Genomic DNA, 14,549 nt, shown 5'->3' on the forward strand with positions numbered 1-14,549 from the left:
GGGCAGATGTTCACAACCAGTACGAGTCAAAGATAAGGATCGAAGATGACCAGGTCGGTTCTACATCATCGGCCAAAGGACGGGAGAAGAACAGAGAAAAATCAAAGGATGACTACGACGCGTATAAGTGGACTTCGAAGGGTTGGTTTTTGCCCTACAAGCATACCAAAAGCCGTGAATAGAAATTTTCGAGCAGCAAACAAGTCCACCGTTGACAGAGGGACTCATCATGGTCAAAACAATAGATCACTTCAAGATGAAGAAACGTCGGGGTCTCGAGATTTTTCTTACCCCAGGTTATCAGAATATAACTTCAATATTAGCATAGTGGAACTGGTATCAGCTAGGAGGAACATTAAAGAGCACGGTTCCCAAGACCTATGAGGTCCGATTCCAGCCAAAGGGATCCCAATTTATGGTGCAAATACCACAGGATAAACAGTCACCGGACAGGGGATTGCCGACATCTTCGGGAGGAGGTGGCAACGCTATTGAATAATGGTCATCTCCGAGAATTCTTGAGTGATCGACTAAGAACAATTACGATCGCAACAAAGACAACGCGGAATCTTCGAAAGCAGGAGAAGAAACCCCACGCCAGACGATCAACATGATCTTTGGGGGGAATGAGATTAACGGGGTCACCTTTTCGGTGGCAAAAAAGATAAAAGTATCAATAACTCAGAGCAAAAGACTCCGGGAGGACGATATCACTTTCACGGAGGAAGACGCAGACGGATTGCTGTTACCACACAATGACGCACTGGTACTCTCTTTAAATGTGTTAGATTTCGAAATTAAGCGTGTTCTAGTAGATCCAGGTAGTTCGGCTAATATCATACAATGGAGAGTATTGGAACAAGCTAAACTCACCGGAAGCATTATTCTGGCAACAAAACTCCTCGCTGGATTCAACCTTGCGAGCGTGACGACCCGGGGAGAGGTCTTGCTGCTCACGAACGCTGAAGGAGTAATGAAAATAACTCTCTTTGAAGTAGTAGATGGTGATATGGATACAACATCATTTTAGGAAGGTCGTGGCTACACGAGATGAAAGTTGTACCTTCGACATATAACCAATTGCTGAAGTTTCCATCGCCCGAAGGAATCAAGCAAATAAGAGGTGACCAACCGGCAGCAAGGGAGATGAATGCAATCTCAGTTTCTAGTAGCAAAGGGAAGGAGCGCACGGCATAGCAATTACAGGAACTGGTGCCTACTCCCGAGTTAGAAGAGGTTATTCCAGAGGCAGAATCGTCAGAACAGTATCAGGTGCCTAGATATTTCTAAGTTCCGGAAGAGGCAGATGCAACGAAATCCATGGCAGAGGAACTAAAGCAAGTGGCATTGTTCGAAGAATTCTTAGAAAGAAAATTTCAATTGGGGATAGGATTGCACCCCGAGCTCAGGTCTGCTTTTATTGAATTCCTTAAAATTAGCGCTGATTGTTTTGCATGGTCGCACGAGGATATAACAGGTATCCCGACGGAAATAGCCTTGTACAAGCTGAGTTTGGATCCCAAAGTACCACCGGTACTACAGAAGAAGCGCCCTATTGCCGAGGCCAGGAATAAATCTGTCAAAGAAAAGGTAACCCGCTTGCTTAAAATTGGTTCGGTCAGAGAGGTAAGATATCCAGACTGGCTAGCCAATGTAGTAGTAGTTCCTAAGAAGAACAATAAATTTTGTATGTGTGTAGACTATAAAGATTTTAATAAGGTGTGCCCGAAATATTCGTTTCCACTTCCAAATATCGATCAAATGATTGATGCCACGACTGGGCACGAGTTGATGAGTTTCCTTGATGCTTATTCCGGGTATAACCAAATTAAGATGAACCCGGAAGATCAAGAAAAGACTTCGTTTAGAACAAATTTTAGTACATATTGTTACAATGTAATGCCCTTCGGGTTGAAAATACCGGAGCCACTTATCAATGGCTCATAAATAAGATGTTTGAAAAGCAAATAGGAATAACTATGGAAGTTTATATAGACGATATGCTCGTTAAGTCTTTGAATATAGGTGACCACCTTAAGCATCTGCAAGAAACATTCGATATCCTGAGGAATCATAACATGAAACTCAACCCCGAAAAGTGCGCGTACGGGGTCAGCTCCGGTAAGTTCCTAGGGTTTCTAGTCTCACAAAGGGGAATTGAGGTAAACCCCGACAAAATCAAGGCCATAGATGATATTCTGGATCAATTATCAAATGTGAAGTAAGTCCAAAGACTCAAAAGAAGGTTAGCAACTTTGAGTAGGTTTATTTCTTGGTCTCAGAAAAGTGTCATCACTTTTTTACATTGCTCAAAAAGAAGAATAATTTCGAATGGACGCCGAAGTGCCAGCAGGCTTTGAAGGACCTGAAGAAATACTTATCAAGCCCTCAATTGCTCTCGAAACTAAAAGAAGGCGAAACATTTCTAGTCTACCTCGTGGTTTTAGAAGTTGCGGTAAGTGCGATTTTAGTCCAGGAGGACGAAGGTACGCAATTTCCTATTTATTATGTTAGAAAATTTTTAACGGGAGCAGAAACTCGCTACCCACATTTGGAAAAACTGGCCTTATCTCTCGTAGTCACCGCTCGAAAGCTGAGGCTCTATTTTCAATGCCACCCAATAGCTGTGGTGACTACTTTCCCTTTGCGGAACATCCTTCATAAACCCGAGTTTCTCGGGCAGATTGGCCAAATGGGCCGTCTAAATGAGTGAATTCGACATAGAATATAAACCGAGGATTACAATTAAGTCACAAGTCTTGGCTGACTTTGTGGCCGATTTTCGTCCGGGACTGCTGCCTCTGGCAACCAACGAGACAGTAATGGTGTCGGAATCGACATCAGGGATTTGGACCTTATTTACGGATGGAGCCTCGAACGTAAAAGGGTTCGGACTCAGAATAATTTTAATCACGCCTTCGGGGGAAACCTTAAGGCAAGCCATCAACACGATCCCTTTAACTAATAATGAAGCAGAGTATGAAGCTTTGATTGCAGGGCTCGAATTGGCCCGGGGACATGATTCCGAGGTTATCGAAATCAAATGTGACTCACAGCTAGTGGTAAATCAGGTATACAGGATCTTTGATACCAAAGAAGAACGTATGCAACAATACGTGGTAAAGGTCCAGGCTCTTTTGGCACGATTCCGTGAGCGGTCAATCACTCATATCTCAAAAGAGGATAATGCAAAAGCGGATGCATTAGCGAACTTAGGTTCATCAACGGAAATAAAGGGACCAGAGTCTAGAATGGTGGTACAACTGATGAGCTCAGTCCTTGATACGGGTGGTTACTATGAGGTGAATTCGGCTAGTCTGGTCTGGGACTGGAGAAATAAAATAATCAACTACCTCGAGCACGGAAAGTTTCCTGACGATCCCAAAGCATCACGGGCATTACGCACCAAAGCTGTACGTTATAGCTTCAGGAAACTCCAATTGTATAGAAAATCTTTCCAAGGTCTGTTGGACCGATATTTAGGAGCTTCAGAAGCTGACTATATCATGAGAGAAATCCACGAAGGGATATGCGGCAATCCCTCAAGTGTAGAGTCTTTGGTGCTGAAATTGATACGGGCAGGATATTTTTGGCCTCGCATGGAACAGGACGCCAAAGTTTTCGTACGAAAATATGATAAGTGCCAACACTATGCATCACTAGTACTTCAACCGGCATAACCCTTACATTCGGTTTTGTCCTCATGACCGTTCATGAAATGGGGCATGGACATCGTCGGACCGCTGCCACCGGCTCCCGGAAAGGTAATGTTTCTTTTAATTTTGACTGATTATTTTTCTAAATGGGTGGAAGCAGGTTCTTATTAGAAGATCGGAGAACGCGAAGTGGTCGATTTCCTGTGGGAAAATATAATTTGCAGGTTCGGAATACCAAAAGAGATAACATGCGACAATGGGCCACAGTTTATCGGTGCAAAAGTTACAAAGTTCCCCGAAGACTTGAAAATAAAGAGAATCACATATTCGCCTTATCATCCAAGCGCAAACGGTCAAGAGGAGTCGACAAACAAAGTGATCATTCAAAACCTCAAGAAAAGGTTAGAAGAAGCAAAAGGAAAACGACCCGAAGAGTTGCCCAGAGTTTTATGGGCCTACTGAACAACGACCAAATCAAGTACAGTAAAAACTTCTTTTTCCCTCGTGTACAGTGCTGAAGCCCTAATCCCGGTTGAAGTGGGTGAACCCACTGCAGATATTCTCGGACAAATGAAGAATCGAACAACGAAGCAATGCTAATCAGCTAGGAACTGCTTGAGGGACGTAGGGACTTGGCGCATGTGAGAATGGCAGCTCAAAAGAAGAGGATGGAGCGATATTACAATCAAAGAGCCAACTTCCATTTTTTCAAAGTAGGAGACTTGGTTCTAAGGAAAGTAACACAAAATATACGGGAGCTCAACGCGGGAAAGCTAGGATTTCAGCTATCACTGGGAAAGGTTCATACGAGTTGGAGAACCAGAATGGGGACAAATTGCCCAGCAACTGGAACATGGCACGCCTCAAAAGATATTATTGCTGATGAACGACGCTTAAACAGAAAGTATGTGCTGCACTATTTTTCCCTTCGTTCCGTTTTTGTCCCAATTGGGTTTTTCTGGCAAGGTTTTTAACGAGGCAGTGACATAAAGTATACTACAAAGACAACAACAATAAGACCTTTGATAGCAAGGCAAACGAACAAGCTCCCACTCGGGGACAATTAGGTAATCTTTGATTCGATAGTAAATTCCCACTGGAAAGTTAAGTTTGCTACCGAATAGAGGTTACCCGAACGTTCACGGGCATAAACCGCCAGAGGACTGTTAGGTATTCTTTCGCTCGATAGCATGGATTCCTAAGGGAAACAAAATATGTTGCCAAGTGAAGGATTACCTAGCAATTCATTGGTGGGACACTCGAAGATACAAGACTTCCAGTGTTCCAATTCGCATTCTTCGCATTCGAACACTGAGAGGGGGATGATATGAGGATGCGATAACAATGGCTGCCACGTCAACTAGAAATGAAAATCTGGAAACAAAATGCATCATCGGGACTGGGGACTGCGCAACCAGCCCCGTAGAAACAAGTTGTACAAGATGGCCACAAGTAATGGCAATTTCTTTTCTACATAGCAAAATGCTTATGTAATTTCTGAAAATAGAAGAAATAAAATAAAATCCTTTTGCTTTTATCCTGTTTCTTGTCTGAACGATGAGCTAACTTTGTCATTTGAAAGTTAAACAAGTACTTCAAATGTTAGTGCCATAATGAACAGGAGACGTCCTCTTCAAGAGCACCGTAAACATAAGAGGGCCCTCTCTTATCAAAACCCTCATGTTAAAGTCTTGGTTCCGGAAGAATCAATGCCCGGAATCCAAAATTCCATCGGGGAAAAATACACCCGAAGTCGCATATGAAAAGGACGCAAAAAGCAAACTTGCGCAAATATTCATAGAAACCTTCATGTAAATGGGAAACTTGCACAAATATTCATAGAAACCCTCACGTAAAAGGAAAACTTGCGCAAATATTCATAAAAACCCTCGCGTAAAAGGTATAATACTTGGAACCAAAATTTTTCGAAGAAAAGCATCCGAGACTACACATAGTGAAGCGCGAATTGAACAACTTGCGCAGAATACTTGAGCAAATGCAAAAGTTAAAAGCTTGCATGGATATTTAAACAAAAGTAAGACTCAAACGACACTTGAACAAAAGAAATGTCTTTATTTACAAGAACGGGCCAAAACGTTATAAGTATAAAATGGGAAAATAAAGAAAAAGCTAAACTGCAGCGCCTCCAGAATCAGGAGGAAGAGAAGTATCCGCATTGTCGGGAAGAGTAGGTGGTTCCGCCGATGGCTCAATGCTTTCCCCAGTTTGGTCTTCGGCCTCATCGCTTTTCGATCCTTCTTCAGTTTTCAAAAACTCGGAACCGGAATCGGAAGAACCTGGAGCATCAGACTGCGCTGGGAGTCCATTTTTTGCAGCCAACTCAAGCTCTCGGGCCTTAGAAATTTCGGCATCAACATCAATAATACCAGCTTTGGCCTTTTCCAAGGTTTTCTCCTCATGCTATACATGGAATACATTTTTTCAACAATGAGGAAAGCCGCGCGGTGCTTAAGTTCTTAAGTTGAGTGACCTCGGCGGAAAGGTTTTCCCGGGCAGATCTAGCAGATTGGGGGCTGACGTCGAGCTCGCGTACAGTTGAACTAAAGAGCCTATTATGCTCGATAGTTTTCCGGTACTTCTCTTCTAGCTGGGCATGTTTCGCCTCTACGGCAGAAAGCTCTTCACTTTTGGAGTTCAAGGCTGCTTCCAAATTAATCACTCTTTCAGCGGAGGCAGCATCGCGATCTGTTGCAGCAAGAACGACGTTCTGGTCTTCTGCCCATTTGGCCTTGGCCTCATCAAATCTAACCCTCAGCGGCCCAATTTCTTGGCTAAGGGTTATCACTTCTTTCTCACTTTGCTGCAAACGAGCCTCCAAAATAACAACCTCAGCAACTCTGGTTTCCAGTTTCGAGAGGCGGAGAACAGTGTGGTCCCGTTCTGCCAAAAGCTAATCCCATTTATAAGTAAGTTCTTCCTTCTCACGAATCAACCTTTGAAGGCCCTCAGAAGCAAGAAAGTTGGCCTATAAAATAAGAAGAGTTAAAATTTACAATACATTCGTTCAAAGTAGAAGAAATAACAGAGGAAGGAAGGAACGTACCGGTGCGGCGTTATGCATAGCATTGTTCAACAAACACTCTCCCGAGAGTGTCTGAATCTTTTCCCAGTCTTTTTTTGAATCCAAAGGCTTCAGGTAATTAGCAAGTTCCACCGGGCGTGGTAGAGACCGAAAGATTGATGTTCCTCCTCCTTTGTGGATCTTCAGAAGGAGCAGCATAATTTTACCCCAAATTCCCATGAACTAGGGACTGTGGAAGAGGAACACCTTCTTCATGGTCAGGTGCGGCCGATGGAGATGATGTAGCAACCGCTGGTGGAAGAGTAGACGAAGATGGAAATGATGTAGCAGTTGCTGGTGTTGGTGAAGGTAAATATGAAGCTGATAGAGTTGAAGAGTGAGAAGCAACTGCATCAAATGCAATGCTGGTTGTTTGATGCTCGCCAACCAAAGACAGAAAGGACCTGGTACTCAGCGCCGTAGCACCGGTTGCAGAAATTGGGACCCGAAAATGGGAGTTAGCATATTCTACCAAATCACATTCTCCCCAAAGTGACGATACATCGTCTTCAGTTGGTGTAACTATCTCAATAGGTCGATCATCTTGTTGAGATGATGAGGATCATCGCCTTATGTATAAATAAGCTCCCTCATCAACAACTTCTTCATCATCATCAATTATCACGGTGTCTATGACCAGCCTAGAAGGAGGACCAGTCATCATCGCCATCGGAGATGATTCTTGGGTATCAATCTTTGCCCTTTTATTCTTTTCCCCGACTGCGGAGGAGCGTCTTCTCTTTGTTTGTTTATCCTCCAGCCGGGGACTCCGTAAAGAAATATTTGCTCCCGAAACAGGCCCGGAGATACCTGTTCGAGTAAGTGCTTCCTGAAGTAGCCTCGCTGCATCAGTAGGATCAACCAGAACATCCTCCTCGGTGATAGCAATAGAGCCCGCAAGTAGACCTAATTCCGTGAACAAGTCACAAGGGTTCAACTAAGTTCTTCATAAACAAAAATGGAAGCAAGGTAAATTAAAGTTATCATAATTTTTAACCTTCCACCCGTATTTAAGGGACAGTTCTTTCCACGAATGACTTTCAGGCGTTGTGACGTCCAAGATCTTCTAAACCCACCAGTTCAAACCTTCCAGCACCGGTGGGATCTATCGAGTTGTTGAAACATGCAAAGGGTGAAGAGATGATACAGCCATAGAAGAATGTCTAATAAGAGGAATACTATACGAAGAACTTATGAGTGCAGTTCCAAGCAACCAAAAAGAATGAAGCCGTTGTCAGAATGATGTCGTTGGTGGCACCTGCAACGAACCGTTCCATCCACCCACGGTCGTTGTCATCATCCATGCTAGAAAACAAAGCATGGTGGTTACGCTTGCAAAGGTTTATCATTCCCCCGCGGAAGATTTTGGGAGAATAAAGATCATATGAGCTAAGGTTAGCTCCTCTCCAGTTTCTTGGCACAAACGTCGGAGGCAGGTGACCATCCTCCACACTGAAGGACTTACTTATGCTAAACACACCTGGTAGCGAAGGCAAAACTCCGCAATCATGGAATCAAGCTCTCTGCTCAAAGAAAACGCACCCAAAGTAAAGGGATACATGAAAAAGTATGTAAAACCTTCCTTGGGAAGGGTCACTCGCTCCGATAGATCAGGAGCAATGATTTCCAACTCATTGCAGCGGCAATCCTCCTTCACAGCAGGAATACTGGAAAGATGAATAGAAGAAGGGTACCTACTAACAGCCCATGAACGAGGGTTAGCAGTAGGAAATTTCTTTTCAAAATCCTTCGAAGTACTAAGCCTTCTTGGGATGATGGAACCCACTGTTGGAGGAACGAAATCCTCGGTTATATTCTTATTCTTTGAAGAACCAGCACGTTTAGAGGAAGAAACCATTGAAAAAGGAGATGGAAAAGGTTTTGTGTTTGAAGAAAATCAGAAAAGGGATTGAAAACAAGGATGCAAATCAGAAGCTCAATCAATTGTGAAACGCAAAGGAAAAGGAAGTTGTGTATAAGTAAAATTTTGGCGGCTAAATTCATGGCCATGATTACCTCGATAATCGGCAAAAGTTGTGCTGAATCGTGGGATGACGCGTGTTCAGGGCATTAAATGCGGAGAGACGTGCGTCTAATCAACTGTCAGAGACCTTCAGAGGGATTTATAGTAATTCCCGTAAAATAAGGTGTTTCTACCAACTTCTCGGTAACACAAAGTTCTGTCACCGGAAAGCAGGAAAACTATCTATATAGGGTAAAATATGATATGACACGTGGCTGACTAAACGGAGGATACATGGAATCCGAGATGGGATGGCTAAGGACCTAGCACAGCCACTCTACTTGTCACCGGAAAGGATAACGTTCATGAAGGTGTATCAAATGCTCTGCGCCCGGTGGCATTTACTAAGGAATATTCTGCAGCATTAAGAGCGACGGTCTGTTACAGAGAATTTGACACCGTTTACATCTTTATCAATGACCCTCATAATTGGCATTAAAGGAGGGCACGATCCTAGGACCTTTTTCCCTAGGCATAGCTATAAATAGTGAACTTAGTTACCATTATAGAGGACACGGATTTTCTGACAAGAACATATACTATGTTCTTACAAAGCTTTATACAATTTCACTTTCTTGCTTTTTGATCTCATCATTGCTGTGTTCGGAAACCGTGTTCACGGAATCACCGTCTTTGCTATTTCATCTACATTCCAAGGATAAGTATTGTGTATTTCTTCAATTATTGTATTATTTCAGGATCAAATTAGTTCACTTGTCTAAAAATCACGTATAAATTTAATTGTACCGTTTTACGGGTAAACAGTTAGAATTGAAAGCATATATGCTATAATCTTGCCCTAGAATACCTTTCATTAAAGGGTTAAGCAATGACCGGGTAAGTTATGCATGTACCTGTTAATACTTCTTACCTATAAGTATTACTCAGTGAAATCTTCATTCATTTATTAGTAAACTAGCAAGGAACTCAAGCTCGTTTTTTCATTTTAGTAGAAGTTTTTGGTGTACAACTAATTCGTAATTTTTACAGTCATACTAATATGCTACAGTATTTGTCCGTTATGTATCTACTGCTAAATTTAGGCCAACATTGTATACATCAGTATTGATATTAAATTATTAAATTTTATAATTTATCCTATAAATTATTGAGATAAGATACTATACATATTCAGAACATCCATATTGATGCATTGTGCATACTGCCATATCACAAAATTATCATTCCATAAATAAAAGAGCATAATTAAATTTCTATTGATCAAATACTTACATTAATGTACATAAGTGAATTTCTTTTGTCGTCATTGATTACCTTCCGAATTATGATGTCAAGTATTTTCTCGGGTATGTGTGCCAATGCTGGATACATCTGGTTCATTCCTTTCTTTATTTGTCTGGTAATAGTATAAATAATGAAAACAAAAATAAATTATGTGAACATTATACAAGAAATCCATCATATGTTTCCATATTTATGTTAATAATAATTTATTATTCAAAATTTTAAACTTATAGAATATATAGAATTAATATTTTTGGAAACTTCATTAAATATCTCTTATCACATAAAAATTTAGAGATAAAGGTGCTTCCGATTGTTTTTCCAAATCTAGTCTTTCGGAAAATTGAATTGATGCTGAAGAGGCTAAAATGTATTTTTAATTCGTCAACTATGAGTTTGAAAATGTTGTAAAGACATTGTATCTTCGAGGCATTTTCTGTTTATGAAACATCAAATACTATAAGGATTTCAGTCTGTGATAGTATCATATTAAACATTTACGAGAAAGTATCCGAACACCTAAGCATCATGATGCATATGGTGAAGAGATGAAAAGAAAGACATCTTCTAGGGGTCTTTTTGTCACCCCTGAAACTAAAAGAGTAAATCATTCAGTACTAGATAAATGATTAGATGTGATGAATTGATATATTTTTTTTAACAATCCACTAGGCTTTGTGCCTAGGATTAGTTTTTATAAATATGAAATCAGCAAGTACACCATCGGAGGAGACATGAACCTTACCTCCAAACCTATGGTGGATAGCCAATTGATTGTCCAAAAATGACAACCAATTAAATCCTGTACAATAAGTGAAGTTAGACCTATGAGATGGTACTATATGCCTTTCCATATTGGGAAAGCAAATGGACCCCAAGAACAAGAGTAACCAAGGTCAACTATGCAAAAAGATTGGAAGAACTCCTTCGATTTACGGGAGAAACTATATCTAAAGCTTGGACAAACTATCGCCAAATGAAGTGACAAAAAATAAATATACATCCAAGAATGGAGGTTAGTTCTATAACACCAAGAACCTATCTTCATCATAGCTTTAGCATTGCCAGCAAGGAAAGCCAGGTTGAAGAGAAGCATATAGATATCCAAAAGTGGAAAAGCAGTAAGTTGTGTGTATGGTGTCCATGACAGAAGAGGTGGAGCATAACACTGGTGGTTGTGGCTGCATGTTGTAGAGACTCCGATGTGCCCAGGACCAATTCTCAACAATGTGTTCATATAGCATGTGAACCAAAGCACTGAAGAGGCTAAAAGAGATTGCTGAAAATAGTGGCCAGGTGTAATAATTCCTGCATCTATCAGTGTTGTATGACTATGGTGTGTGTGTTTGTATTGCATGATCAGAGGGGTATGTCCAAGAAATTTGATGTACTCCCAACCGACTGAGCATGTGAGATGCTAATATCACACATTGAGAGTGCTTCAAAATTCTTGACCTAGTTAATGTACCTGCAAAATACAACAAACAAGTTAGCATTAAAAGAGCAACATTGCCCCTCTTTCTGGGAAGAATTACTATGACACTACAGTTAGTGATGAAGGGGGGCTGCAGGCTTTGGGCATTACTTCCCTGAGACTCGTTGTTGTGCAAATAAGGCAAGGCTCTTAGGTTCTTTTAGATTCTGAGAGCTGGTGATGGTTGTAGATTGTAGCTGGGGAGAATAGGAATGCTACTGAAAATTGCATGGTGATTTAGTAGTGACTGGTAGCCTGTGTGAGAGCACATGTGAGTTGAGCCCCATAGAGATGGGAGTTGTGGCTTTTTAATCTCTGTGCTATAGTGTCTGTGTTTAGCAGTTGAATATTTGGGAGTTGCCATTCTGTTTCTACCCTATTCTAAGAATAAACTTGGGCACATAATGTTGACTAGCAAGTTCCAACTGCATTGCATTAGGTATGATAGACTATGTGTGCCTGAAGAATGGCATAATTTGCACCCTTGATCAACCCTCAGTAGAATGAGCATTAAAATACTAATACCACACACTGAGTGTAGGTCAAGAGGTGTAGAAGATCATAAGAAATAGTACCTACAAAATAGAAAACAGAGGTGGAACACAATGTTATTGATGTGGTGGCAAAAAAAATGACTCAGAGGCCTTGGTGCCACAAAGTTTTGGACAAAACTCAACTGATGCACTAAATTTTGGAGAAAATATGTATGAAGAATGAGAGGAAAAAGAGATACTGGAACATTGTCGCACACAGACAGCTATACAAGGGGATTTATCTCCTATGTATAGTGGAAGGAAGAAGAAGGAACACATAAGGAAAAAGAGTTGGGATGTTAAGATGAATGAAGGGGTTTCCATTGGACAACTTCCAATGAGAGTAGCAAAGCAAAAAGGGGCAGACCTATCATGCCCCAAACTCGGGGAGCGCGACCGGCACTCAACCGAGAGAACCCGGCCGAGCAAGCCTATTAGATTTTCTTCTACCCAAACTCATCCATTAATAAAGAAGAGATGTACTCCATTAATCATTCACTGAAAAGATTTTATTAACAACTTCCTTTTTCATTCTCATTAACAGCTTCATTCATAATTTCCAAAATATTACGAGTTTATAGAATTAATGAAAAATATGATTTCCAAATACCAACATTTTTAGTTCAATTTTCAACTTCAACCATAACCCACAACCTGTCTACAGAGCCTCTAAATACAATAGAAGAGTGATTTGGAAATGCCAGCAACAAGGCCCCATCTATACCTCAAAATACAATACGTACGAAACAAAAGATACATGTCCCCGAAATGAAGTGGGGCTCACCAAATCAGCTGAAAAGAGTGCACTGCTAATACTGATCAATGCCGCCTGTTATTGAACCACCTGCATCCATTAAAGATGCAGCGCCCCCAGAAAAAGGGACGTTAGTACTGTCGAATAGCACTAGTATGCATAGCTAAAAGTCCTCTTTCAAAATAGAATGCCCACATAAGAAAAGACAACACATAGAAATAACAAGTCATAATTAACAATATCCAAATATTCAGTTAAAACATAATATTTTTCAAAATACGAACTTCATATACAATTTTGGTTGGGAGATCATTAGCACCGATATACCACCATTTTTGTTAGCACGGAGTCTGATCACGCTCGATCGGCTAGGCCATCTCCCCACAAATAATGTGGTTTGACATGTGATGCGAAAGAAAGTTTTTACCAAGAGTAGTACTACCATATGCGCAACATGGCGTCTGAACTCCACCCGATCAGCTAGGCCACCTTCCCACATATGTCGTGGGGGTTGACTTTTCCAATCCACAGAGGTTCCATTTTCATCCCAATTAAGGGGAATAATATCACAATTTTTCAAAGGTTCCAATTTTATCCCAAATAAGGAGAATAATCACAATCCACCCCTACACCGGCACGTGCAGTTTCAGGTGTGGGTCTTATGACCCACCCTTCCTCGATTTTGCTAATGATGCTCCCAAAAATATTTTTGATTTGATTTGCAAACAAAAATATGATAAATACAATTGTACTCACCTGAATATCTTCCACATTGTATAAATTCTCATTAGTATTCCCAGTCATTCACAATGACAATATTTCCTTGGCTCATTAGGCCATTCACAAGATTTTTTATTCCTAGCACGATGGCCGTATTTCATATTCCACACTTTCACCTCTTTCAATTTCAAAGATCACCATCAAGTATCAACATATAAGATATTTCAGAAATCATATACTTCAAATCCATTTGAAATGGAAACTTCAAACACAAATGGTTTCTTCCCAAAGAATGAGGCATACCATCCAACAATAGAAACACACATGAAAATCATAAACAATCAATACATCATTTTTTCTTACAATGCTCTTCCCTAGCAATGACAATGTACCAGTTCAACACATGAGTATATATAACTTGAATCACACTAGATATATTTATAAAGCAAAGCATTAGTTAAAGCAACCACTAATGGGCATGAATTGAGTACAAAAGCTTTTAGGTAATTCTATCTTCGAAGTCATTTTTAAACAATTGAGTCGAGGCTCATTTCACATTCTTTATCGCATCTTCTCAAATCATTTGCACTACTAGACACAATCATAACTTAAATTCTTGGCACGTTGGCCACACTCTATATCCCCATTTAACTTATTTCACTTCCAACTATCTTTATAGATTATCAACAATAAGACATTTCCATATCAAGACTTTAGGTACACATATGAACAATTAAGAGTCTTAAGAATATTGAGATTTCTCACAAAATTTGGCATACTATCTTTCATTGAAACACGACTCAAAGCCATAACCTTTTAATACGCAACCCATACTTTGAAACTTACGAAAACATTATGGAATTCAATTCCAAGAGAGAAAGTTTAGCCAACATACCTCAACCGATCTTCCTTAACTCTAGAATTATCCGGAATTCTTAGCAATCCTAATCTATTTTGAGGCATAACAAAATTGAACCATAATTAGGAAGATATTCATGGTCTCAGCTTATTTGAGCATTTTATTAGACACTAGGTGTGCAAATTTAACCACAAGGTTCATCT

Source organism: Nicotiana tomentosiformis, chromosome 7 (genome assembly GCF_000390325.3).
Source record: "Nicotiana tomentosiformis chromosome 7, ASM39032v3, whole genome shotgun sequence".
NCBI classification, from domain to species: Eukaryota; Viridiplantae; Streptophyta; class Magnoliopsida; order Solanales; family Solanaceae; genus Nicotiana; species Nicotiana tomentosiformis.